Below are 27,787 nucleotides of genomic sequence, written 5' to 3' on the forward strand. Positions count from 1 at the left end.
TCCCAAAAAAAAGTCCTGTCGTTTCCATAGAAATGTTACTTGATTTAGAAGGAGAAGTCATAGAACCCATAGTAATTCATAGCGACGGAATTTCCGTGTGAATTCGTCAATGTGTGGGAGTGAGGGATGCAGTAAAGAAGGATTAGTGGATCGGAAATGTGATTGTCTTATCCCAAAAGAAAATCCTGTCGTTTCCATAGAAACGTTACTCGATTTAGAAGGAAATGTCTTAGAACACATAGTACTCGTATTTCATAACGACGGAATTTCCGTGTGAATTCGTCAATGTTTGGAAGAGCGGGATGCAGTAAAGAAGGATTAGTGGATCGGAAATGTGATTGTCGTATCCCAAAAGAAAATCCTGTCGTTTCCATAGAAACGTTACTCGATTTAGAAGGAAATGTCTTAGAACACATAGTACTCGTATTTCATAGCGACGCAATTTCAGTGTGAATTCGTCAATGTGTGGGAGTGAGGGATGCAGTAAAGAAGCATTAGTGGATCGGAAATGAGATTGTCGTATCCCATAAGAAAATCCTGTCGTTTCCATAGAAACGTTACTCGTTTTAGAAGGAAATGGCTTAGAACACATAGTATTTCATAGCGCCGAAATTTCCGTGTGAATTCGTCAATGTTTGGGAGTGAGGGATGCAGTAAAGAAGAATTAGTGGATCGGAAATGAGATTGTCGTATCCCAAAAAAAAGTCCTGCCGTTTCCATAGAAATGTTACTTGATTTAGAAGGAGAAGTCATAGAACCCATAGTAATTCATAGCGACGGAATTTCCGTGTGAATTCGTCAATGTGTGGGAGTGAGGGATGCAGTAAAGAAGGATTAGTGGATCGGAAATGTGATTGTCGTATCCCAAAAGAAAATCCTGTCGTTTCCATAGAAACGTAACTCGATTTAGAAGGAAATGTCTTAGAACACATAGTACTCGTATTTCATAGCGACGCAATTTCCGTGTGAATTCTTCAATGTGTGGGAGTGAGGGATGCAGTAAAGAAGCATTAGTGGATCGGAAATGAGATTGTCGTATCCCATAAGAAAATCCTGTAGTTTCCATATAAACTTTACTCGATTTAGAAGGAAATGTCTTAGAACACATAGTATTTCATAGCGACGCAATTTCCGTGTGAATTCGTCAATGTTTGGGAGTGAGGGATGCAGTAAAGAAGGATTAGTGGATCGGAAAGGAGATTGTCGTATCCCAAAAAAAAGTCCTGTCGTTTCCATAGAAATGTTACTTGATTTAGAAGGAAATGTCTTAGAACACATAGTACTCGTATTTCATAGCGACGCAATTTCCGTGTGAATTCGTCAATGTGTGGGAGTGAGGAATGCAGTAAAGAAGGATTAGTGGATCGGAAAAGAGATTGTCGTATCCCATAAGCAAATCCTGTCGTTTCCATAGAAACGTTACTCGATGTAGAAGGAAATGTCTTAGAACACATAGTACTCGTATTTCATAGCGACGGAATTTCCGTGTGAATTCGTCAATGTTTGGAAGAGCGGGATGCAGTAAAGAAGGATTAGTGGATCGGAAATGTGATTGTCGTATCCCAAAAGAAAATCCTGTCGTTTCCATAGAAACGTTACTCGATTTAGAAGGAAATGTCTTAGAACACATAGTACTCGTATTTCATAGCGACGCAATTTCAGTGTGAATTCGTCAATGTGTGGGAGTGAGGGATGCAGTAAAGAAGCATTAGTGGATCGGAAATGAGATTGTCGTATCCCATAAGAAAATCCTGTCGTTTCCATAGAAACGTTACTCGATTTAGAAGGAAATGGCTTAGAACACATAGTATTTCATAGCGTTGAAATTTCCGTGTGAATTCGTCAATGTTTGGGAGTGAGGGATGCAGTAAAGAAGAATTAGTGGATCGGAAATGAGATTGTCGTATCCCAAAAAAAAGTCCTGCCGTTTCCATAGAAATGTTACTTGATTTAGAAGGAGAAGTCATAGAACCCATAGTAATTCATAGCGACGGAATTTCCGTGTGAATTCGTCAATGTGTGGGAGTGAGGGATGCAGTAAAGAAGGATTAGTGGATCGGAAATGTGATTCTCGTATCCCAAAAGAAAATCCTGTCGTTTCCATAGAAACGTTACTCGATTTAGAAGGAAATGTCTTAGAACACATAGTACTCGTATTTCATAGCGACACAATTTCCGTGTGAATTCGTCAATGTGTGGGAGTGAGGGATGCAGTAAAGAAGCATTAGTGGATCGGAAATGAGATTGTCGTATCCTATAAGAAAATCCTGTAGTTTCCATATAAACGTTACTCGATTTAGAAGGAAATGTCTTAGAACACATAGTATTTCATAGCGACGCAATTTCCGTGTGAATTATTCAATGTTTGGGAGTGAGGGATGCAGTAAAGAAGGATTAGTGGATCGGAAAGGAGATTGTCGTATCCCAAAAGAAAATCCTGTCGTTTCCATAGAATCGTTACTCGATTTAGAAGGAAATGTCTTAGAACACATAGTACTCGTATTTCATAGCGACGCAATTTCAGTGTGAATTCGTCAATGTGTGGGAGTGAGGGATGCAGTAAAGAAGCATTAGTGGATCGGAAATGAGATTGTCGTATCCCATAAGAAAATCCTGTCGTTTCCATAGAAACGTTACTCGTTTTAGAAGGAAATGGCTTAGAACACATAGTATTTCATAGCGCCGAAATTTCCGTGTGAATTCGTCAATGTTTAGGAGTGAGGGATGCAGTAAAGAAGAATTAGTGGATCGGAAATGAGATTGTCGTATCCCAAAAAAAAGTCCTGCCGTTTCCATAGAAATGTTACTTGATTTAGAAGGAGAAGTCATAGAACCCATAGTAATTCATAGCGACGGAATTTCCGTGTGAATTCGTCAATGTGTGGGAGTGAGGGATGCAGTAAAGAAGGATTAGTGGATCGGAAATGTGATTGTCGTATCCCAAAAGAAAATCCTGTCGTTTCCATAGAAACGTTACTCGATTTAGAAGGAAATGTCTTAGAACACATAGTACTCGTATTTCATAGCGACGCAATTTCCGTGTGAATTCTTCAATGTGTGGGAGTGAGGGATGCAGTAAAGAAGCATTAGTGGATCGGAAATGAGATTGTCGTATCCCATAAGAAAATCCTGTAGTTTCCATATAAACTTTACTCGATTTAGAAGGAAATGTCTTAGAACACATAGTATTTCATAGCGACGCAATTTCCGTGTGAATTCGTCAATGTTTGGGAGTGAGGGATGCAGTAAAGAAGGATTAGTGGATCGGAAAGGAGATTGTCGTATCCCAAAAAAAAGTCCTGTCGTTTCCATAGAAATGTTACTTGATTTAGAAGGAAATGTCTTAGAACACATAGTACTCGTATTTCATAGCGACGCAATTTCCGTGTGAATTCGTCAATGTGTGGGAGTGAGGAATGCAGTAAAGAAGGATTAGTGGATCGGAAAAGAGATTGTCGTATCCCATAAGCAAATCCTGTCGTTTCCATAGAAACGTTACTCGATGTAGAAGGAAATGTCTTAGAACACATAGTACTCGTATTTCATAGCGACGGAATTTCCGTGTGAATTCGTCAATGTTTGGAAGAGCGGGATGCAGTAAAGAAGGATTAGTGGATCGGAAATGTGATTGTCGTATCCCAAAAAAAAGTCCTGTCGTTTCCATAGAAATGTTACTTGATTTAGAAGGAGAAGTCATAGAACCCATAGTAATTCATAGCGACGGAATTTCCGTGTGAATTCGTGAATGTGTGGGAGTGAGGGATGCAGTAAAGAAGGATTAGTGGATCGGAAATGTGATTGTCGTATCCCAAAAGAAAATCCTGTCGTTTCCATAGGAACGTTACTTGATTTAGAAGGAAATGTCTTACAACACATAGTACTCGTATTTCATAGCGACGGAATTTCCGTGTGAATTCGTCAATGTTTGGGAGTGAGGGATGCCGTGAAGAAGGATTAGTGGATCGGAAATGAGATTGTCGTATCCCAAAAAAAAGTCCTGTCGTTTCCATAGAAATGTTACTTGATTTAGAAGGAGAAGTCATAGAACCCATAGTAATTCATGGCGACGGAATTTCCGTGTGAATTCGTCAATGTGTGGGAGTGAGGGATGCAGTAAAGAAGGATTAGTGGATCGGAAATGTGATTGTCTTATCCCAACAGAAAATCCTGTCGTTTCCATAGAAACGTTGCTCGATTTAGAAGGAAATGTTTTCGTACACATAGTACTCGTATTTCATAGCGACTGAATTTCCGTGTGAATCCGTCAATGTTTGGGAGTGAGGGATGCAGTAAAGAAGGATTAGTGGATCGGAAATGTGATTATCGTATCCCAATAGAAAATCCTGTCGTTTCCATAGAAACGTTACTCGATTTAGAAGGAAATGTCTTAGAACACATAGTACTCGTATTTCATAGCGACGCAATTTCCGAGTGAATTCGTCAATGTGTGGGAGTGAGGAATGCAGTAAAGAAGGATTAGTGGATCGGAAATGAGATTGTCGTATCCCATAAGAAAATCCTGTCCTTTCCATAGAAACGTTACTCGATGTAGAAGGAAATGTCTTAGAACACCTAGTATTTCATAGCGACGCAATTTCCGTGTGAATTCGTCAATGTTTGGGAGTGAGGGATGCAGTTAAGAAGGATTAGTGGATCGGAAATGAGATTGTCGTATCCCAAGAAAAAGTCCTGTCGTTTCCATAGAAATGTTACTTGATTTAGAAGGAGAAGTCATAGAACCCATAGTAATTCATAGCGACGGAATTTCCGTGTGAATTCGTGAATGTGTGGGAGTGAGGGATGCAGTAAAGAAGGATTAGTGGATCGGAAATGTGATTGTCGTATCCCAAAAGAAAATCCTGTCGTTTCCATAGAAACGTTACTCGATTTAGAAGGAAATGTCTTACAACACATAGTACTCGTATTTCATAGCGACGGAATTTCCGTGTGAATTCGTCAATGTTTGGGAGTGAGGGATGCAGTAAAGAAGGATTAGTGGATCGGAAATGAGATTGTCGTATCCCAAAAAAAAGTCCTGTCGTTTCCATAGAAATGTTACTTGATTTAGAAGGAGAAGTCATAGAACCCATAGTAATTCATAGCGACGGAATTTCCGTGTGAATTCGTCAATGTGTGGGAGTGAGGGATGCAGTAAAGAAGGATTAGTGGATCGGAAATGTGATTGTCTTATCCCAAAAGAAAATCCTGTCGTTTCCATAGAAACGTTACTCGATTTAGAAGGAAATGTCTTAGAACACATAGTACTCGTATTTCATAGCGACGGAATTTCCGTGTGAATTCGTCAATGTTTGGAAGAGCGGGATGCAGTAAAGAAGGATTAGTGGATCGGAAATGTGATTGTCGTATCCCAAAAGAAAATCCTGTCGTTTCCATAGAAACGTTACTCGATTTAGAAGGAAATGTCTTAGAACACATAGTACTCGTATTTCATAGCGACGCAATTTCAGTGTGAATTCGTCAATGTGTGGGAGTGAGGGATGCAGTAAAGAAGCATTAGTGGATCGGAAATGAGATTGTCGTATCCCATAAGAAAATCCTGTCGTTTCCATAGAAACGTTACTCGTTTTAGAAGGAAATGGCTTAGAACACATAGTATTTCATAGCGCCGAAATTTCCGTGTGAATTCGTCAATGTTTGGGAGTGAGGGATGCAGTAAAGAAGAATTAGTGGATCGGAAATGAGATTGTCGTATCCCAAAAAAAAGTCCTGCCGTTTCCATAGAAATGTTACTTGATTTAGAAGGAGAAGTCATAGAACCCATAGTAATTCATAGCGACGGAATTTCCGTGTGAATTCGTCAATGTGTGGGAGTGAGGGATGCAGTAAAGAAGGATTAGTGGATCGGAAATGTGATTGTCGTATCCCAAAAGAAAATCCTGTCGTTTCCATAGAAACGTTACTCGATTTAGAAGGAAATGTCTTAGAACACATAGTACTCGTATTTCATAGCGACGCAATTTCCGTGTGAATTCTTCAATGTGTGGGAGTGAGGGATGCAGTAAAGAAGCATTAGTGGATCGGAAATGAGATTGTCGTATCCCATAAGAAAATCCTGTAGTTTCCATATAAACTTTACTCGATTTAGAAGGAAATGTCTTAGAACACATAGTATTTCATAGCGACGCAATTTCCGTGTGAATTCGTCAATGTTTGGGAGTGAGGGATGCAGTAAAGAAGGATTAGTGGATCGGAAAGGAGATTGTCGTATCCCAAAAAAAAGTCCTGTCGTTTCCATAGAAATGTTACTTGATTTAGAAGGAAATGTCTTAGAACACATAGTACTCGTATTTCATAGCGACGCAATTTCCGTGTGAATTCGTCAATGTGTGGGAGTGAGGAATGCAGTAAAGAAGGATTAGTGGATCGGAAAAGAGATTGTCGTATCCCATAAGCAAATCCTGTCGTTTCCATAGAAACGTTACTCGATGTAGAAGGAAATGTCTTAGAACACATAGTACTCGTATTTCATAGCGACGGAATTTCCGTGTGAATTCGTCAATGTTTGGAAGAGCGGGATGCAGTAAAGAAGGATTAGTGGATCGGAAATGTGATTGTCGTATCCCAAAAGAAAATCCTGTCGTTTCCATAGAAACGTTACTCGATTTAGAAGGAAATGTCTTAGAACACATAGTACTCGTATTTCATAGCGACGCAATTTCAGTGTGAATTCGTCAATGTGTGGGAGTGAGGGATGCAGTAAAGAAGCATTAGTGGATCGGAAATGAGATTGTCGTATCCCATAAGAAAATCCTGTCGTTTCCATAGAAACGTTACTCGATTTAGAAGGAAATGGCTTAGAACACATAGTATTTCATAGCGTTGAAATTTCCGTGTGAATTCGTCAATGTTTGGGAGTGAGGGATGCAGTAAAGAAGAATTAGTGGATCGGAAATGAGATTGTCGTATCCCAAAAAAAAGTCCTGCCGTTTCCATAGAAATGTTACTTGATTTAGAAGGAGAAGTCATAGAACCCATAGTAATTCATAGCGACGGAATTTCCGTGTGAATTCGTCAATGTGTGGGAGTGAGGGATGCAGTAAAGAAGGATTAGTGGATCGGAAATGTGATTCTCGTATCCCAAAAGAAAATCCTGTCGTTTCCATAGAAACGTTACTCGATTTAGAAGGAAATGTCTTAGAACACATAGTACTCGTATTTCATAGCGACACAATTTCCGTGTGAATTCGTCAATGTGTGGGAGTGAGGGATGCAGTAAAGAAGCATTAGTGGATCGGAAATGAGATTGTCGTATCCTATAAGAAAATCCTGTAGTTTCCATATAAACGTTACTCGATTTAGAAGGAAATGTCTTAGAACACATAGTATTTCATAGCGACGCAATTTCCGTGTGAATTATTCAATGTTTGGGAGTGAGGGATGCAGTAAAGAAGGATTAGTGGATCGGAAAGGAGATTGTCGTATCCCAAAAGAAAATCCTGTCGTTTCCATAGAAACGTTACTCGATTTAGAAGGAAATGTCTTAGAACACATAGTACTCGTATTTCATAGCGACGCAATTTCAGTGTGAATTCGTCAATGTGTGGGAGTGAGGGATGCAGTAAAGAAGCATTAGTGGATCGGAAATGAGATTGTCGTATCCCATAAGAAAATCCTGTCGTTTCCATAGAAACGTTACTCGTTTTAGAAGGAAATGGCTTAGAACACATAGTATTTCATAGCGCCGAAATTTCCGTGTGAATTCGTCAATGTTTAGGAGTGAGGGATGCAGTAAAGAAGAATTAGTGGATCGGAAATGAGATTGTCGTATCCCAAAAAAAAGTCCTGCCGTTTCCATAGAAATGTTACTTGATTTAGAAGGAGAAGTCATAGAACCCATAGTAATTCATAGCGACGGAATTTCCGTGTGAATTCGTCAATGTGTGGGAGTGAGGGATGCAGTAAAGAAGGATTAGTGGATCGGAAATGTGATTGTCGTATCCCAAAAGAAAATCCTGTCGTTTCCATAGAAACGTTACTCGATTTAGAAGGAAATGTCTTAGAACACATAGTACTCGTATTTCATAGCGACGCAATTTCCGTGTGAATTCTTCAATGTGTGGGAGTGAGGGATGCAGTAAAGAAGCATTAGTGGATCGGAAATGAGATTGTCGTATCCCATAAGAAAATCCTGTAGTTTCCATATAAACTTTACTCGATTTAGAAGGAAATGTCTTAGAACACATAGTATTTCATAGCGACGCCATTTCCGTGTGAATTCGTCAATGTTTGGGAGTGAGGGATGCAGTAAAGAAGGATTAGTGGATCGGAAAGGAGATTGTCGTATCCCAAAAAAAAGTCCTGTCGTTTCCATAGAAATGTTACTTGATTTAGAAGGAAATGTCTTAGAACACATAGTACTCGTATTTCATAGCGACGCAATTTCCGTGTGAATTCGTCAATGTGTGGGAGTGAGGAATGCAGTAAAGAAGGATTAGTGGATCGGAAAAGAGATTGTCGTATCCCATAAGCAAATCCTGTCGTTTCCATAGAAACGTTACTCGATGTAGAAGGAAATGTCTTAGAACACATAGTACTCGTATTTCATAGCGACGGAATTTCCGTGTGAATTCGTCAATGTTTGGAAGAGCGGGATGCAGTAAAGAAGGATTAGTGGATCGGAAATGTGATTGTCGTATCCCAAAAGAAAATCCTGTCGTTTCCATAGAAACGTTACTCGATTTAGAAGGAAATGTCTTAGAACACATAGTACTCGTATTTCATAGCGACGCAATTTCAGTGTGAATTCGTCAATGTGTGGGAGTGAGGGATGCAGTAAAGAAGCATTAGTGGATCGGAAATGAGATTGTCGTATCCCATAAGAAAATCCTGTCGTTTCCATAGAAACGTTACTCGATTTAGAAGGAAATGGCTTAGAACACATAGTATTTCATAGCGTTGAAATTTCCGTGTGAATTCGTCAATGTTTGGGAGTGAGGGATGCAGTAAAGAAGAATTAGTGGATCGGAAATGAGATTGTCGTATCCCAAAAAAAAGTCCTGCCGTTTCCATAGAAATGTTACTTGATTTAGAAGGAGAAGTCATAGAACCCATAGTAATTCATAGCGACGGAATTTCCGTGTGAATTCGTCAATGTGTGGGAGTGAGGGATGCAGTAAAGAAGGATTAGTGGATCGGAAATGTGATTCTCGTATCCCAAAAGAAAATCCTGTCGTTTCCATAGAAACGTTACTCGATTTAGAAGGAAATGTCTTAGAACACATAGTACTCGTATTTCATAGCGACACAATTTCCGTGTGAATTCGTCAATGTGTGGGAGTGAGGGATGCAGTAAAGAAGCATTAGTGGATCGGAAATGAGATTGTCGTATCCTATAAGAAAATCCTGTAGTTTCCATATAAACGTTACTCGATTTAGAAGGAAATGTCTTAGAACACATAGTATTTCATAGCGACGCAATTTCCGTGTGAATTATTCAATGTTTGGGAGTGAGGGATGCAGTAAAGAAGGATTAGTGGATCGGAAAGGAGATTGTCGTATCCCAAAAGAAAATCCTGTCGTTTCCATAGAAACGTTACTCGATTTAGAAGGAAATGTCTTAGAACACATAGTACTCGTATTTCATAGCGACGCAATTTCCGTGTGAATTCGTCAATGTGTGGGAGTGAGGAATGCAGTAAAGAAGGATTAGTGGATCGGAAAAGAGATTGTCGTATCCCATAAGAAAATCCTGTCGTTTCCATAGAAACGTTACTCGATGTAGAAGGAAATGTCTTAGAACACCTAGTATTTCATAGCGACGCAATTTCCGTGTGAATTCGTCAATGTTTGGGAGTGAGGGATGCAGTAAAGAAGGATTAGTGGATCGGAAATGAGATTGACGTATCCCAAAAAAAAGTTCTGTCGTTTCCATAGAAATGTTACTTGATTTCGAAGGAGAAGTCATAGAACCCATAGTAATTCATAGCGACGGAATTTCCGTGTGAATTCGTGAATGTGTGGGAGTGAGGGATGCAGTAAAGAAGGATTAGTGGATCGGAAATGTGATTGTCGTATTCCAAAAGAAAATCCTGTCGTTTCCATAGGAACGTTACTTGATTTAGAAGGAAATGTCTTACAACACATAGTACTCCTATTTCATAGCGACGGAATTTCCGTGTGAATTCGTCAATGTTTGGGAGTGAGGGATGCAGTAAAGAAGGATTAGTGGATCGGAAATGAGATTGTCGTATCCCAAAAAAAAGTCCTGTCGTTTCCATAGAAATGTTACTTGATTTAGAAGGAGAAGTCATAGAACCCATAGTAATTCATAGCGACGGAATTTCCGTGTGAATTCGTCAATGTGTGGGAGTGAGGGATGCAGTAAAGAAGGATTAGTGGATCGGAAATGTGATTGTCTTATCCCAAAAGAAAATCCTGTCGTTTCCATAGAAACGTTACTCCATTTAGAAGGAAATGTTTTAGTACACATAGTACTCGTATTTCATAGCGACTGAATTTCCGTGTGAATCCGTCAATGTTTGGGAGTGAGGGATGCAGTAAAGATGGATTAGTGGATCGGAAATGTGATTATCGTATCCCAATAGAAAATCCTGTCGTTTCCATAGAAACGTTACTCGATTTAGAAGGAAATGTCTTAGAACACATAGTACTCGTATTTCATAGCGACGCAATTTCCGTGTGAATTCGTCAATGTGTGGGAGTGAGGAATGCAGTAAAGAAGGATTAGTGGATCGGAAATGAGATTGTCGTATCCCATAAGAAAATCCTGTCGTTTCCTTAGAACCGTTACTCGATGTAGAAGGAAATGTCTTAGAACACCTAGTATTTCATAGCGACGCAATTTCCGTGTGAATTCGTCAATGTTTGGGAGTGAGGGATGCAGTTAAGAAGGATTAGTGGATCGGAAATGAGATTGTCGTATCCCAAAAAAAAGTCCTGTCGTTTCCATAGAAATGTTACTTGATTTAGAAGGAGAAGTCATAGAACCCATAGTAATTCATAGCGACGGAATTTCCGTGTGAATTCGTGAATGTGTGGGAGTGAGGGATGCAGTAAAGAAGGATTAGTGGATCGGAAATGTGATTGTCGTATCCCAAAAGAAAATCCTGTCGTCTCCATAGAAACGTTACTCGATTTAGAAGGAAATGTCTTACAACACATAGTACTCGTATTTCATAGCGACGGAATTTCCGTGTGAATTCGTCAATGTTTGGGAGTGAGGGATGCAGTAAAAAAGGATTAGTGGATCGGAAATGAGATTGTCGTATCCCAAAAAAAAGTCCTGTCGTTTCCATAGAAATGTTACTTGATTTAGAAGGAGAAGTCATAGAACCCATAGTAATTCATAGCGACGGAATTTCCGTGTGAATTCGTCAATGTGTGGGAGTGAGGGATGCAGTAAAGAAGGATTAGTGGATCGGAAATGTGATTGTCTTATCCCAAAAGAAAATCCTGTCGTTTCCATAGAAACGTTACTCGATTTAGAAGGAAATGTCTTAGAACACATAGTACTCGTATTTCATAGCGACGGAATTTTCGTGTGAATTCGTCAATGTTTGGAAGAGCGGGATGCAGTAAAGAAGGATTAGTGGATCGGAAATGTGATTGTCGTATCCCAAAAGAAAATCCTGTCGTTTCCATAGAAACGTTACTCGATTTAGAAGGAAATGTCTTAGAACACATAGTACTCGTATTTCATAGCGACGCAATTTCAGTGTGAATTCGTCAATGTGTGGGAGTGAGGGATGCAGTAAAGAAGCATTAGTGGATCGGAAATGAGATTGTCGTATCCCATAAGAAAATCCTGTCGTTTCCATAGAAACGTTACTCGATTTAGAAGGAAATGGCTTAGAACACATAGTATTTCATAGCGACGAAATTTCCGTGTGAATTCGTCAATGTTTGGGAGTGAGGGATGCAGTAAAGAAGAATTAGTGGATCGGAAATGAGATTGTCGTACCCCAAAAAAAAGTCCTGCCGTTTCCATAGAAATGTTACTTGATTTAGAAGGAGAAGTCATAGAACCCATAGTAATTCATAGCGACGGAATTTCCGTGTGAATTCGTCAATGTGTGGGAGTGAGGGATGCAGTAAAGAAGGATTAGTGGATCGGAAATGTGATTGTCGTATCCCAAAAGAAAATCCTGTCGTTTCCATAGGAACGTTACTCGATTTAGAAGGAAATGTCTTAGAACACATAGTACTCGTATTTCATAGCGACGCAATTTCCGTGTGAATTCTTCAATGAGTGGGAGTGAGGGATGCAGTAAAGAAGCATTAGTGGATCGGAAATGAGATTGTCGTATCCCATAAGAAAATCCTGTAGTTTCCATATAAACGTTACTCGATTTAGAAGGAAATGTCTTAGAACACACAGTATTTCATAGCGACGCAATTTCCGTGTGAATTCGTCAATGTTTGGGAGTGAGGGATGCAGTAAAGAAGGATTAGTGGATCGGAAAGGAGATTGTCGTATCCCAAAAAAAAGTCCTGTCGTTTCCATAGAAATGTTACTTGATTTAGAAGGAAATGTCTTAGAACACATAGTACTCGTATTTCATAGCGACGCAATTTCCGTGTGAATTCGTCAATGTGTGGGAGTGAGGAATGCAGTAAAGAAGGATTAGTGGATCGGAAAAGAGATTGTCGTATCCCATAAGAAAATCCTGTCGTTTCCATAGAAACGTTACTCGATGTAGAAGGAAATGTCTTAGAACACATAGTACTCGTATTTCATAGCGACGGAATTTCCGTGTGAATTCGTCAATGTTTGGAAGAGCGGGATGCAGTAAGGAAGGATTAGTGGATCGGAAATGTGATTGTCGTATCCCAAAAGAAAATCCTGTCGTTTCCATAGAAACGTTACTCGATTTAGAAGGAAATGTCTTAGAACACATAGTACTCGTATTTCATAGCGACGCAATTTCAGTGTGAATTCGTCAATGTGTGGGAGTGAGGGATGCAGTAAAGAAGCATTAGTGGATCGGAAATGAGATTGTCGTATCCCATAAGAAAATCCTGTCGTTTCCATAGAAACGTAACTCGATTTAGAACGAAATGGCTTAGAACACATAGTATTTCATAGCGACGAAATTTCCGTGTGAATTCGTCAATGTTTGGGAGTGAGGGATGCAGTAAAGAAGAATTAGTGGATCGGAAATGAGATTGTCGTATCCCAAAAATAGTCCTGCCGTTTCCATAGAAATGTTACTTGATTTAGAAGGAGAAGTCATAGAACCCATAGTAATTCATACCGACGGAATTTCCGTGTGAATTCGTCAAGGTGTGGGAGTGAGGGATGCAGTAAAGAAGGATTAGTGGATCGGAAATGTGATTGTCGTATCCCAAAAGAAAATCCTGTCGTTTCCATAGGAACGTTACTTGATTTAGAAGGAAATGTCTTACAACACATAGTACTCGTATTTCATAGCGACACAATTTCCGTGTGAATTCGTCAATGTGTGGGAGTGAGGGATGCAGTAAAGAAGCATTAGTGGATCGGAAATGAGATTGTCGTATCCTATAAGAAAATCCTGTAGTTTCCATATAAACGTTACTCGATTTAGAAGGAAATGGCTTAGAACACATAGTATTTCATAGCGACGAAATTTCCGTGTGAATTCGTCAATGTTTGGGAGTGAGGGATGCAGTAAAGAAGAATTAGTGGAGCGGAAATGAGATTGTCGTACCCCAAAAAAAAGTCCTGCCGTTTCCATAGAAATGTTACTTGATTTAGAAGGAGAAGTCATAGAACCCATAGTAATTCATAGCGACGGAATTTCCGTGTGAATTCGTCAATGTGTGGGAGTGAGGGATGCAGTAAAGAAGGATTAGTGGATCGGAAATGTGATTGTCGTATCCCAAAAGAAAATCCTGTCGTTTCCATAGAAACGTTACTCGATTTAGAAGGAAATGTCTTAGAACACATAGTACTCGTATTTCATAGCGACGCAATTTCCGTGTGAATTCTTCAATGTGTGGGAGTGAGGGATGCAGTAAAGAAGCATTAGTGGATCGGAAATGAGATTGTCGTATCCCATAAGAAAATCCTGTAGTTTCCATATAAACGTTACTCGATTTAGAAGGAAATGTCTTAGAACACACAGTATTTCATAGCGACGCAATTTCCGTGTGAATTCGTCAATGTTTGGGAGTGAGGGATGCAGTAAAGAAGGATTAGTGGATCGGAAAGGAGATTGTCGTATCCCAAAAAAAAGTCCTGTCGTTTCCATAGAAATGTTACTTGATTTAGAAGGAAATGTCTTAGAACACATAGTACTCGTATTTCATAGCGACGCAATTTCCGTGTGAATTCGTCAATGTGTGGGAGTGAGGAATGCAGTAAAGAAGGATTAGTGGATCGGAAAAGAGATTGTCGTATCCCATAAGAAAATCCTGTTGTTTCCATAGAAACGTTACTCGATGTAGAAGGGAATGTCTTAGAACACATAGTACTCGTATTTCATAGCGACGGAATTTCCGTGTGAATTCGTCAATGTTTGGAAGAGCGGGATGCAGTAAGGAAGGATTAGTGCATCGGAAATGTGATTGTCGTATCCCAAAAGAAAATCCTGTCGTTTCCATAGAAACGTTACTCGATTTAGAAGGAAATGTCTTAGAACACATAGTACTCGTATTTCATAGCGACGCAATTTCAGTGTGAATTCGTCAATGTGTGGGAGTGAGGGATGCAGTAAAGAAGCATTAGTGGATCGGAAATGAGATTGTCGTATCCCATAAGAAAATCCTGTCGTTTCCATAGAAACGTAACTCGATTTAGAAGGAAATGGCTTAGAACACATAGTATTTCATAGCGACGAAATTTCCGTGTGAATTCGTCAATGTTTGGGAGTGAGGGATGCAGTAAAGAAGAATTAGTGGATCGGAAATGAGATTGTCGTATCCCAAAAATAGTCCTGCCGTTTCCATAGAAATGTTATTGATTTAGAAGGAGAAGTCATAGAACCCATCGTAATTCATACCGACGGAATTTCCGTGTGAATTCGTCAAGGTGTGGGAGTGAGGGATGCAGTAAAGAAGGATTAGTGGATCGGAAATGTGATTGTCGTATCCCAAAAGAAAATCCTGTCGTTTCCATAGGAACGTTACTTGATTTAGAAGGAAATGTCTTACAACACATAGTACTCGTATTTCATAGCGACACAATTTCCGTGTGGATTCGTCAATGTGTGGGAGTGAGGGATGCAGTAAAGAAGCATTAGTGGATCGGAAATGAGATTGTCGTATCCTATAAGAAAATCCTGTAGTTTCCATATAAACGTTACTCGATTTAGAAGGAAATGTCTTAGAACACATAGTATTTCATAGCGACGCAATTTCCGTGTGAATTCGTCAATGTTTGGGAGTGAGGGATGCAGTAAAGAAGGATTAGTGGATCGGAAAGGAGATTGTCGTATCCCAAAAGAAAATCCTGTCGTTTCCATAGAAACGTTACTCGATTTAGAAGGAAATGTCTTAGAACACATAGTACTCGTATTTCATAGCGACGCAATTTCCGTGTGAATTCGTCAATGTGTGGGAGTGAGGAATGCAGTAAAGAAGGATTAGTGGATCGGAAAAGAGATTGTCGTATCCCATTAGAAAATCCTGTCGTTTCCATAGAAACGTTACTCGATGTAGAAGGAAATGTCTTAGAACACCTAGTATTTCATAGCGACGCAATTTCCGTGTGAATTCGTCAATGTTTGGGAGTGAGGGATGCAGTAAAGAAGGATTAGTGGATCGGAAATGAGATTGTCGTATCCCAAAAAAAAAGTCCTGTCGTTTCCATAGAAATGTTACTTGATTTAGAAGGAGAAGTCATAGAACCCATAGTAATTCATAGCGACGGAATTTCCGTGTGAATTCGTGAATGTTTGGGAGTGAGGGATGCAGTAAAGAAGGATTAGTGGATCGGAAATGTGATTGTCGTATCCCAAAAGAAAATCTTGTCGTTTCCATAGGAACGTTACTTGATTTAGAAGGAAATGTCTTACAACACATAGTACTCGTATGTCATAGCGACGGAATTTCCGTGTGAATTCGTCAATGTTTGGGAGTGAGGGATGCAGTAAAGAAGGATTAGTGGATGGGAAATGAGATTGTCGTATCCCAAAAAAAAGTCCTGTCGTTTCCAAAGAAATGTTACTTGATTTAGAAGGAGAAGTCATAGAACCCATAGTAATTCATAGCGACGGAATTTCCGTGTGAATTCGTCAATGTGTGGGAGTGAGGGATGCAGTAAAGAAGGATTGGTGGATCGGAAATGTGATTGTCTTATCCCAAAAGAAAATCCAGTCGTTTCCATAGAAACGTTACTCCATTTAGAAGGAAATGTTTTAGTACACATAGTACTCGTATTTCATAGCGCCTGAATTTCCGTGTGAATCCGTCAATGTTTGGGAGTGAGGGATGCAGTAAAGAAGGATTAGTGGATCGGAAATGTGATTATCGTATCCCAATAGAAAATCCTGTCGTTTCCATAGAAACGTTACTCGATTTAGAAGGAAATGTCTTAGAACACATAGTACTCGTATTTCATAGCGACGCAATTTCCGTGTGAATTCGTCAATGTGTGGGAGTGAGGAATGCAGTAAAGAAGGATTAGTGGATCGGAAATGAGATTGTCGTATCCCATAAGAAAATCCTGTCGTTTCCATAGAAACGTTACTCGATGTAGAAGGAAAAGTCTTAGAACACCTAGTATTTCATAGCGACGCAATTTCCGTGTGAATTCGTCAATGTTTGGGAGTGAGGGATGCAGTTAAGAAGGATTAGTGGATCGGAAATGAGATTGTCGTATCCCAAAAAAAAGTCCTGTCGTTTCCATAGAAATGTTACTTGATTTAGAAGGAGAAGTCATAGAACCCATAGTAATTCATAGCGACGGAATTTCCGTGTGAATTCGTGAATGTGTGGGAGTGAGGGATGCAGTAAAGAAGGATTAGTGGATCGGAAATGTGATTGTCGTATCCCAAAAGAAAATCCTGTCGTTTCCATAGAAACGTTACTCGATTTAGAAGGAAATGTCTTACAACACATAGTACTCGTATTTCATAGCGACGGAATTTCCGTGTGAATTCGTCAATGTTTGGGACTGAGGGATGCAGTAAAGAAGGATTAGTGGATCGGAAATGAGATTGTCGTATCCCAAAAAAAAGTGCTGTCGTTTCCATAGAAATGTTACTTGATTTAGAAGGAGAAGTCATAGAATCCCATAGTAATTCATAGCGACGGAATTTCCGTGTGAATTCGTCAATGTGTGGGAGTGAGGGATGCAGTAAAGAAGGATTAGTGGATCGGAAATGTGATTGTCTTATCCCAAAAGAAAATCCTGTCGTTTCCATAGAAACGTTACTCGATTTAGAAGGAAATGTCTTAGAACACATAGTACTCGTATTTCATAGCGACGGAATTTCCGTGTGAATTCGTCAATGTTTGGAAGAGCGGGATGCAGTAAAGAAGAATTAGTGGATCGGAAATGTGATTGTCGTATCCCAAAAGAAAATCCTGTCGTTTCCATAGAAACGTTACTCGATTTAGAAGGAAATGTCTTAGAACACATAGTACTCGTATTTCATAGCGACGCAATTTCAGTGTGAATTCGTCAATGTGTGGAAGTGAGAGATGCAGTAAAGAAGCATTAGTGGATCGGAAATGAGATTGTCGTATCCCATAAGAAAATCCTGTCGTTTCCATAGAAACGTTACTCGATTTAGAAGGAAATGGCTTAGAACACATAGTATTTCATAGCGACGAAATTTCCGTGTGAATTCGTCAATGTTTGGGAGTGAGGGATGCAGTAAAGAAGAATTAGTGGATCGGAAATGAGATTGTCGTATCCCAAAAAAAAGTCCTGCCGTATCCATAGAAATGTTACTTGATTTAGAAGGAGAAGTCATAGAACCCATAGTAATTCATAGCGACGGAATTTCCGTGTGAATTCGTCAATGTGTGGGAGTGAGGGATGCAGTAAAGAAGGATTAGTGGATCGGAAATGTGATTCTCGTATCCCAAAAGAAAATCCTGTCGTTTCCATAGAAACGTTACTCGATTTAGAAGGAAATGTCTTAGAACACATAGTACTCGTAGTTCATAGCGACGCAATTTCCGTGTGAATTCGTCAATGTGTGGGAGTGAGGGATGCAGTAAAGAAGCATTAGTGGATCGGAAATGAGATTGTCGTATCCCATAAGAAAATCCTGTAGTTTCCATATAAACGTTACTCGATTTAGAAGGAAATGTCTTAGAACACATAGTATTTCATAGCGACGCAATTTCCGTGTGAATTCGTCAATGTTTGGGAGTGAGGGATGCAGTAAAGAAGGATTAGTGGATCGGAAAGGAGATTGTCGTATCCCAAAAAAAAGTCCTGTCGTTTCCATAGAAATGTTACTTGATTTAGAAGGAGAAGTCATAGAACCCATAGTAATTAATAGCGACGGAATTTCCGTGTGAATTCGTCAATGTGTGGGTGTGAGGGATGCAGTAAAGAAGGATTAGTGGATCGGAAATGTGATTGTCGCATCCCAAAAGAAAATCCTGTCGTTTCCATAGAAACGTTACTCGATTTAGAAGGAATTGTCTTAGAACACATAGTACTCGTATTTCATAGCGACGGAATTTCCGTGTGAATTCGTCAATGTTTGGGAGTGAGGGATGCAGTAAAGAAGGATTAGTGTATCGGAAATGTGATTGTTGTATCCCAAAAGAAAATCCTGTCGTTTCCATAGAAACGTTACTCGATTTAGAAGGAAATGTCTTAGAACACATAGTATTTCATAGCGACGCAATTTCCGTGTGAATTCGTCAATGTTTGGGAGTGAGGGATGCAGTAAAGAAGGATTAGTGGATCGGAAATGAGATTATCATATCCCAAAAAACAGTCTTGTCGTTTCCATAGAAATGTTACTTGATTTAGAAGGAGAAGTCATAGAACCCATAGTAATTCATAGCGACGGAATATCCGTGTGAATTCGTCAATGTGTGGGAGTGAGGGATGCAGTAAAGAAGGATTAGTGGATCGGAAATGTGATAGTCGTATCCCAAAAGAAAATCCTGTCGTTTCCATAGAAATGTTACTCGATTTAGAAGGAAATGTCTTAGAACACATAGTACTCGTATTTCATAGCGACGCAATTTCCGTGTGAATTCGTCAATGTTTGGGAGTGAGGGATGCAGTAAAGAAGGATTAGTGGATCGGAAATGTGATTATCGTATCCCAAAAGAAACTCCTGTCGTTTCCATAGAAACGTTACTCGATTTAGAAGGAAATGTCTTAGAACACATAGTACTCGTATTTCATAGCGACGCAATTTCCGTGTGAATTCGTCAATGTGTGTTAGTGAGGGATGCAGTAAAGAAGGATTAGTGGATCGGAAATGTGATTGTCGTATCCCGAAAGAAAATCCTGTCGTTTCCATAGAAACGGTACTCGATTTAGAAGGAATTGTCTTAGAACACATAGTACTCGTATTTCATAGCGACGGAATTTCCGTGTGAATTCGTCAATGTTTGGGAGTGAGGGATGCAGTAAAGAAGGATTAGTGGATCGGAAATGTGATTGTCGTATCCCAAAAGAAAATCCTGTCGTTTCCATAGAAACGTTACTCGATTTAGAAGGAAATGTCTTAGAACACATAGTATTTCATAGCGACGCAATTTCCGTGTGAATTCGTCAATGTTTGGGAGTGAAGGATGCAGTAAAGAAGGATTAGAGGATCGGAAATGAGATTGTCGTATCCCAAAAAAAAGTCCTGTCGTTTCCATAGAAATGTTACTTGATTTAGAAGGAGAAGTCATAGAACCCATAGTAATTCATAGCGACGGAATTTCCGTGTGAATTCGTCTATCTGTGGGAGTGAGGGATGCAGTAAAGAAGGATTAGTGGATCAGAAATGTGATTGTCGTATCCCAAAAGAAAATCCTGTCGTTTCCTTAGAAACGTTACTCGATTTAGAAGGAAATGTCTTAGAACACATAGTACTCGTATTTCATAGCGACGCAATTTCCGTGTGAATTCGTCAATGTGTGGGAGTGAATGATGCAGTAAAGAAGGATTAGTGGATCGGAAATGAGATTGTCGTGTCCCAAAAGAAAATCCTGTCGTTTCCATAGAAACGTTACTCGATTTAGAAGGAAATGTCTTAGAACACATAGTACTCGTATTTCATAGCGACGGAATTTCCATGTGAATTCTTCAATGTTTGGGAGTGAGGGATGCAGTAAAGAAGGATTAGTGGATCGGAAATGTGATTGTCGTATCCCAAAAGAAAATCCTATCGTTTCCATAGAAACGTTACTTGATTTAGAAGGAAATGTCTTAGAACACATAGTACTTGTATTTCATAGCGACGCAATTTCCGTGTGAATTCGTCAATGTGTGGGAGTGAGGGATGCAGTAAAGAAGGATTAGTGGATCGGAAATGAGATTGTCGTATCCCAAAAGAAAATCATGTCGTTTCCAAAGAAACGTTACTCGATTTAGAAGGAAATGTCTTAGAACACATAGTACTCGTATTTCATAGCGACGGAATTTCCGTGTGAATTCGTCAATGATTGGGAGTGAGGGATGCAGTAAAGAAGGATTAGTGGATCGGAAATGTGATTGTGGTATCCCAAAAGAAAATCCGGTCGTTTCCATAGAAACGTTACTCGATTTAGAAGGAAATGTCTTAGAACACATAGTATTTCATAGCGACGCAATTTCCGTGTGAATTCGTCAATGTTTGGGAGTGAGGGATGCAGTAAAGAAGAATTAGTGGATCGGAAATGTGATTGTCGTATCCCAAAAGAAAATCCTGTCGTATCCATAGAAACGTTACTCGATTTAGAAGCAAATGTCTTAGAACACATAGTACTCGTATTTCATAGCGACGCAATTTCCGTGTGAATTCGTCAATGTGTGGGAGTGAGGGATGCAGTAAAGAAGGATTAGTGGATCGGAAATGTGATTGTCGTATCCCAAAAGAAAATCCTGTCGTTTCCATAGAAACGTTACTCGATTTAGAAGGAATTGTCTTAGAACACATAGTACTCGTATTTCATAGCGACGGAATTTCCGTGTGAATTCGTCAATGTTTGGGAGTGAGGGATGCAGTAAAGAAGGATTAGTGGATCGGAAATGTGATTGTCGTATCCCAAAAGAAAATCCAGTCGTTTCCATAGAAACGTTACTCGATTTAGAAGGAAATGTCTTAGAACACATAGTATTTCATAGCGACGCAATTTCCGTGTGAATTCGTCAATGTTTGGGAGTGAAGGATGCAGTAAAGAAGGATTAGTGGATCGGAAATGAGATTGTCGTATCCCAAAAAAAAGTCCTGTCGTTTCCATAGAAATGTTACTTGATTTAGAAGGAGAAGTCATAGAACCCATAGTAATTCATAGCGACGGAATTTCCGTGTGAATTCGTCAATCTGTGGGAGTGAGGGATGCAGTAAAGAAGGATTAGTGGATCAGAAATGTGATTGTCGTATCCCAAAATAAAATCCTGTCGTTTCCATAGAAACGTTACTCGATTTAGAAGGAAATGTCTTAGAACACATAGTACTCGTATTTCATAGCGACGCAATTTCCGTGTGAATTCGTCAATGTGTGGGAGTGAGGGATGCAGTAAAGAAGGATTAGTGGATCGGAAATGAGATTGTCGTATCCCAAAAGAAAATCCTGTCGTTTCCATAGAAACGTTACTCGATTTAGAAGGAAATGTCTTAGAACACATAGTACTCGTATTTCATAGCGACGCAATTTCCGTGTGAATTCGTCAATGTGTGGGAGTGAGGGATGCAGTAAAGAAGGATTAGTGGATCGGAAATGAGATTGTCGTGTCCCAAAAGAAAATCCTGTCGTTTCCATAGAAACGTTACTCGATTTAGAAGGAAATGTCTTAGAACACATAGTATTTCATAGCGACGCAATTTCCGTGTGAATTCGTCAATGTGTGGGAGTGAGGGATGCAGTAATGAAGGATTAGTGGATCGGAAATGAGATTGTCGTATCCCAAAAGAAAATCCTGTCGTTGCCATAGAAACGTTACTCGATTTAGAAGGAAATGTCTTAGAACCCATAGTATTTCATAGCGACGCAATTTCCGTGTGAATTCGTCAATGTTTGGGAGTGAGGGCTGCAGTAAAGAAGGATTAGTGGATCGGAAATGAGATTGTCGTATCCCAAAAGAAAATCCTGTCGTTTCCATAGAAACGTTACTCGATTTAGAAGGAAATGTCTTAGAACACATAGTATTTCATAGCGACGCAATTTCCGTGTGAATTCGTCAATGTGTGGGAGTGAGGGATGCAGTAAAGAAGGATTAGTGGATCGGAAATGAGATTGTCGTATCCCAAAAGAAAATCCTGTCGTTTCCATAGAACCGTTACTCGATTTAGAAGGAAATGTCTTAGAACACATAGTACTAGTATTTCATAGCGACGGAATTTCCGTGTGAATTCGTCAATGTTTGGGAGTGAGGGATGCAGTAGAGAAGGATTAGTGGATCGGAAATGTGATAGTCGTATCCCAAAAGAAAATCCTGTCGTTTCCATAGAAACGTTACTCGATTTAGAAGGAAATGTCTTAGAACACATAGTACTCGTATTTCATAGCGACGCAATTTCCGTGTGAATTCGTCAATGTGTGGGAGTGAGGGATGCAGTAAAGAAGGATTAGTGGATCTGAAATGAGATTGTCGTATCCTAAAAGAAAATCCTGTCGTTTCCATAGAAACGTTACTCGATTTAGAAGGAAATGTCTTATAACACATAGTATTTCATAGCGACGCAATTTCCGTGTGAAATCGTCAATGTTTATGAGTGAGGGATGCAGTAAGGAAGGATTAGTGGATCGGAAATGTGATAGTCGTATCCCAAAAGAAAATCCTGTCGTTTCCATAGAAACGTTACTCGATTTAGAAGGAAATGTCTTAGAACACATAGTACTCGTATTTCATAGCGACGCAATTTCCGTGTGAATTCATCAATGTGTGGGAGTGAGGGATGCAGTAAAGAAGGATTAGTGGATCGGAAATGAGATTGTCGTATCCCAAAAGAAAATCCTGTCGTTTCCATAGAAACGTTACTCGATTTAGAAGGAAATGTCTTAGAACACATAGTACTCGTATTTCATAGCGACGCAATTTCCGTGTGAATTCGTCAATGTGTGGGAGTGAGGGATGCAGTAAAGAAGGATTAGTGGATCGGAAATGAGATTGTCGTGTCCCAAAAGAAAATCCTGTCGTTTCCATAGAAACGTTACTCGATTTAGAAGGAAATGTCTTAGAACACATAGTATTTCATAGCGACGCAATTTCCGTGTGAATTCGTCATTGTGTGGGAGTGAGGGATGCAGTAAAGAAGGATTAGTGGATCGGAAAGGAGATTGTCGTATCCCAAAAGAAAATCCTGTCGTTGCCATAGAAACGTTACTCGATTTAGAAGGAAATGTCTTAGAACACATAGTATTATATAGCGACGCAATATCCGTGTGAATTCGTCAATGTTTGGGAGTGAGGGATGCAGTAAAGAAGGATTAGTGGATCGGAAATGAGATTGTCGTATCCCAAAAGAAAATCCTGTCGTTTCCATAGAAACGTTACTCGAATTAGTAGGAAATGTCTTAGAACACATAGTACTCGTATTTCATAGCGACGCAATTTCCGTGTGAATTCGTCAATGTGTGGGAGTGAGGGATGCAGTAAAGAAGGATTAGTGGATCGGAAATGAGATTGTCGTATCCCAAAAGAAAATCCTGTCGTTGCCGTAGAAACGTTACTCAATTTAGAAGGAAATGTCTTAGAACACATAGTATTTCATAGCGACGCAATTTCCGTGTGAATTCGTCAATGTGTGGGAGTGAGGGATGCAGTAAAGAAGGATTAGTGGATCGGAAATGAGATTGTCGTATCCCAAAAGAAAATCCTGTCGTTGCCATAGAAAGGTTACTCAATTTAGAAGGAAATGTCTTAGAACACATAGTATTTCATAGCGACGCAATTTCCGTGTGAATTCGTCAATGTTTGGGAGTGAGGGATGCAGTAAAGAAGGATTAGTGGATCGGAAATCAGATTGTCGTATCCCAAAAGAAAATCCTGTCGTTTCCATAGAAACGTTACTCGATTTAGAAGGAAATGTCTTAGAACACATAGTATTTCATAGCGACGCAATTTCCGTGTGAATTCGTCAATGTGTGGGAGTGAGGGATGCAGTAAAGAAGGATTAGTGGATTGGAAATGAGATTGTCGTATCCCAAAAGAAAACCCTGTCGTTTCCATAGAACCGTTACTCGATTTAGAAGGAAATGTCTTAGAACACATAGTACTAGTATTTCATAGCGACGAAATTTCCGTGTGAATTCGTCAATGTTTGGGAGTGAGGGATGCAGTAAAGAAGGATTAGTGGATCGGAAATGTGATGGTCGTATCCCAAAAGAAAATCCTGTCGTTTCCATAGAAACGTTACTCGATTTAGAAGGAAATGTCTTAGAACACATAGTATTTCATAGCGACGCAATTTCCGTGTGAATTCGTCAATGTTTGGGAGTGAGGGATGAAGTAAAGAAGGATTAGTGGATCGGAAATGTGATTGTCGTATCCCAAAAGAAAATCCTGTCGTTTCCATAGAAACGTTACTCGATTTAGAAGGAAATGTCTTAGAACACATAGTACTCGTATTTCATAGCGACGCAATTTCCGTGTGAATTCGTCAATGTGTGGGAGTGAGGGATGCAGTAAAGACGGATTAGTGGATCGGAAATGAGATTGTCGTATCCCAAAAGAAAATCCTGTCGTTTCCACAGAAACGTTACTCGATTTAGAACTAAATGTCTTAGAACACATAGTATATCATAGCGACGCAATTTCCGTGTGAATTCGTTAATGTGTGGGAGTGAGAGATGCAGTAAAGAAGGATTAGTGGATCGGAAATGAGATTGTCGTATCCCAAAAGAAAATCCTGTCGTTTCCATAGAACCGTTACTCGATTTAGAAGGAAATGTCTTAGAACACATAGTACTAGTATTTCATAGCGACGGAATTTCCGTGTGAATTCGTTAATGTTTGGGAGTGAGGGATGCAGTAAAGAAGGATTAGTGGATCGGAAATGTGATAGTCGTATCCCAAAAGAAAATCCTGTCGTTTCCATAGAAACGTTACTCGATTTAGAAGGAAATGTCTTAGAACACATAGTACTCGTATTTCATAGCGACGCAATTTCCGTGTGAATTCGTCAATGTGTGGGAGTGAGGGATGCAGTAAAGAAGGATTAGTGGATCGGAAATGAGATTGTCGTATCCCAAAAGAAAATCCTGTCGTTTCCATAGAAACGTTACTCGATTTAGAAGGAAATGTCTTATAACACATAGTATTTCATAGCGACGCAATTTCCGTGTGAATTCGTCAATGTTTGGGAGTGAGGGATGCAGTAAAGAAGGATTAGTGGATCGGAAATGTGATAGTCGTATCCCAAAAGAAAATCCCGTCGTTTCCATAGCAACGTTACTCGATTTAGAAGGAAATGTCTTAGAACACATAGTACTCGTATTTCATACGGACGCAATTTCCGTTTGAATTCGTCAATGAGTGGGAGTGAGGGATGCAGTAAAGAAGGATTAGTGGATCGGAAATGAGATTGTCGTATCCCAAAAGAAAATCCTGTCGTTTCCATAGAAACGTTACTCGATTTAGAAGGAAATGTCTTAGAACACATAGTACTCGTATTTCATAGCGACGCAATTTCCGTGTGAATTCGTCAATGTGTGGGAGTGAGGGATGCAGTAAAGAAGGATTAGTGGATCGGAAATGAGATTGTCGTATCCCAAAAGAAAATCCTGTCGTTTCCTTTGAAAAGTTACTCGATTTAGAAGGAAATGTTTTAGAACACATAGTATTTCATAGCGACGCAATTTCCGTGTGATTTCGTCAATGTGTGGGAGTGAGGGATGCAGTAAAGAAGGATTAGTGGATCGGAAATGAGATTGTCGTGTCCCCAAAGAAAATCCTGTCGTTTCCATAGAAACGTTACTCGATTTAGAAGGAAATGTCTTAGAACACATAGTATTTCATAGCGACGCAATTTCCGTGTGAATTCGTCAATGTTTGGGAGTGATTGATGAAGTAAAGAAGGATTAGTGGATCGGAAATGTGATTGTCGTATCCCAAAAGAAAATCCTGTCGTTTCCATAGAAACGTTACTCGATTTAGAAGGAAATGTCTTAGAACACATAGTACTCGTATTTCATAGCGACGCAATTTTTGTGTGAATTCGACAATGTGTGGGAGTGAGGGATGCAGTAAAGACGGATTAGTGGATCGGAAATGAGATTGTCGTATCCCAAAAGTAAATCCTGTCGTTTCCATAGAAACGTTACTCGATTTAGAACTAAATGTCTTAGAACAGATAGTATATCATAGCGACGCAATTTCCGTGTGAATTCGTTAATGTGTGGGAGTGAGAGATGCAGTAAAGAAGGATTAGTGGATCGGAAATGAGATTGTCGTATCCCAAAAGAAAATCCTGTCGTTTCCATAGAACCGTTACTCGATTTAGAAGGAAATGTCTTAGAACACATAGTACTAGTATTTCATAGCGACGGGATTTCCGTGTGAATTCGTCAATGTTTGGGAGTGAGGGATGCAGTAAAGAAGGATTAGTGGATCGGAAATGAGATTGTCGTATCCCAAAAGAAAATCCTGTCGTTGCCGTAGAAACGTTACTCAATTTAGAAGGAAATGTCTTAGAACACATAGTATTTCATAGCGACGCAATTTCCGTGTGAATTCGTCAATGTGTGGGAGTGAGGGATGCAGTAAAGAAGGATTAGTGGATCGGAAATGAGATTGTCGTATCCCAAAAGAAAATCCTGTCGTTGCCATAGAAACGTTACTCAATTTAGAAGGAAATGTCTTAGAACACATAGTATTTCATAGCGACGCAATTTCCGTGTGAATTCGTCAATGTTTGGGAGTGAGGGATGCAGTAAAGAAGGATTAGTGGATCGGAAATCAGATTGTCGTATCCCAAAAGAAAATCCTGTCGTTTCCATAGAAACGTTACTCGATTTAGAAGGAAATGTCTTAGAACACATAGTATTTCATAGCGACGCAATTTCCGTGTGAATTCGTCATTGTGTGGGAGTGAGGGATGCAGTAAAGAAGGATTAGTGGATCGGAAAGGAGATTGTCGTATCCCAAAAGAAAATCCTGTCGTTGCCATAGAAACGTTACTCGATTTAGAAGGAAATGTCTTAGAACACATAGTATTTCATAGCGACGCAATATCCGTGTGAATTCGTCAATATTTGGGAGTGAGGGATGCAGTAAAGAAGGATTAGTGGATCGGAAATGAGATTGTCGTATCCCAAAAGAAAATCCTGTCGTTTCCATAGAAACGTTACTCGAATTAGTAGGAAATGTCTTAGAACACATAGTACTCGTATTTCATAGCGACGCAATTTCCGTGTGAATTCGTCAATGTGTGGGAGTGAGGGATGCAGTAAAGAAGGATTAGTGGATCGGAAATGAGATTGTCGTATCCCAAAAGAAAATCCTGTCGTTGCCATAGAAACGTTACTCAATTTAGAAGGAAATGTCTTAGAACACATAGTATTTCATAGCGACGCAATTTCCGTGTGAATTCGTCAATGTTTGGGAGTGAGGGATGCAGTAAAGAAGGATTAGTGGATCGGAAATGTGATGGTCGTATCCCAAAAGAAAATCCTGTCGTTTCCATAGAAACGTTACTCGATTTAGAAGGAAATGTCTTAGAACACATAGTATTTCATAGCGACGCAATTTCCGTGTGAATTCGTCAATGTT

This window comes from Schistocerca piceifrons, chromosome 5, assembly GCF_021461385.2.
Source record: "Schistocerca piceifrons isolate TAMUIC-IGC-003096 chromosome 5, iqSchPice1.1, whole genome shotgun sequence".
Classification (NCBI taxonomy): domain Eukaryota; kingdom Metazoa; phylum Arthropoda; class Insecta; order Orthoptera; family Acrididae; genus Schistocerca; species Schistocerca piceifrons.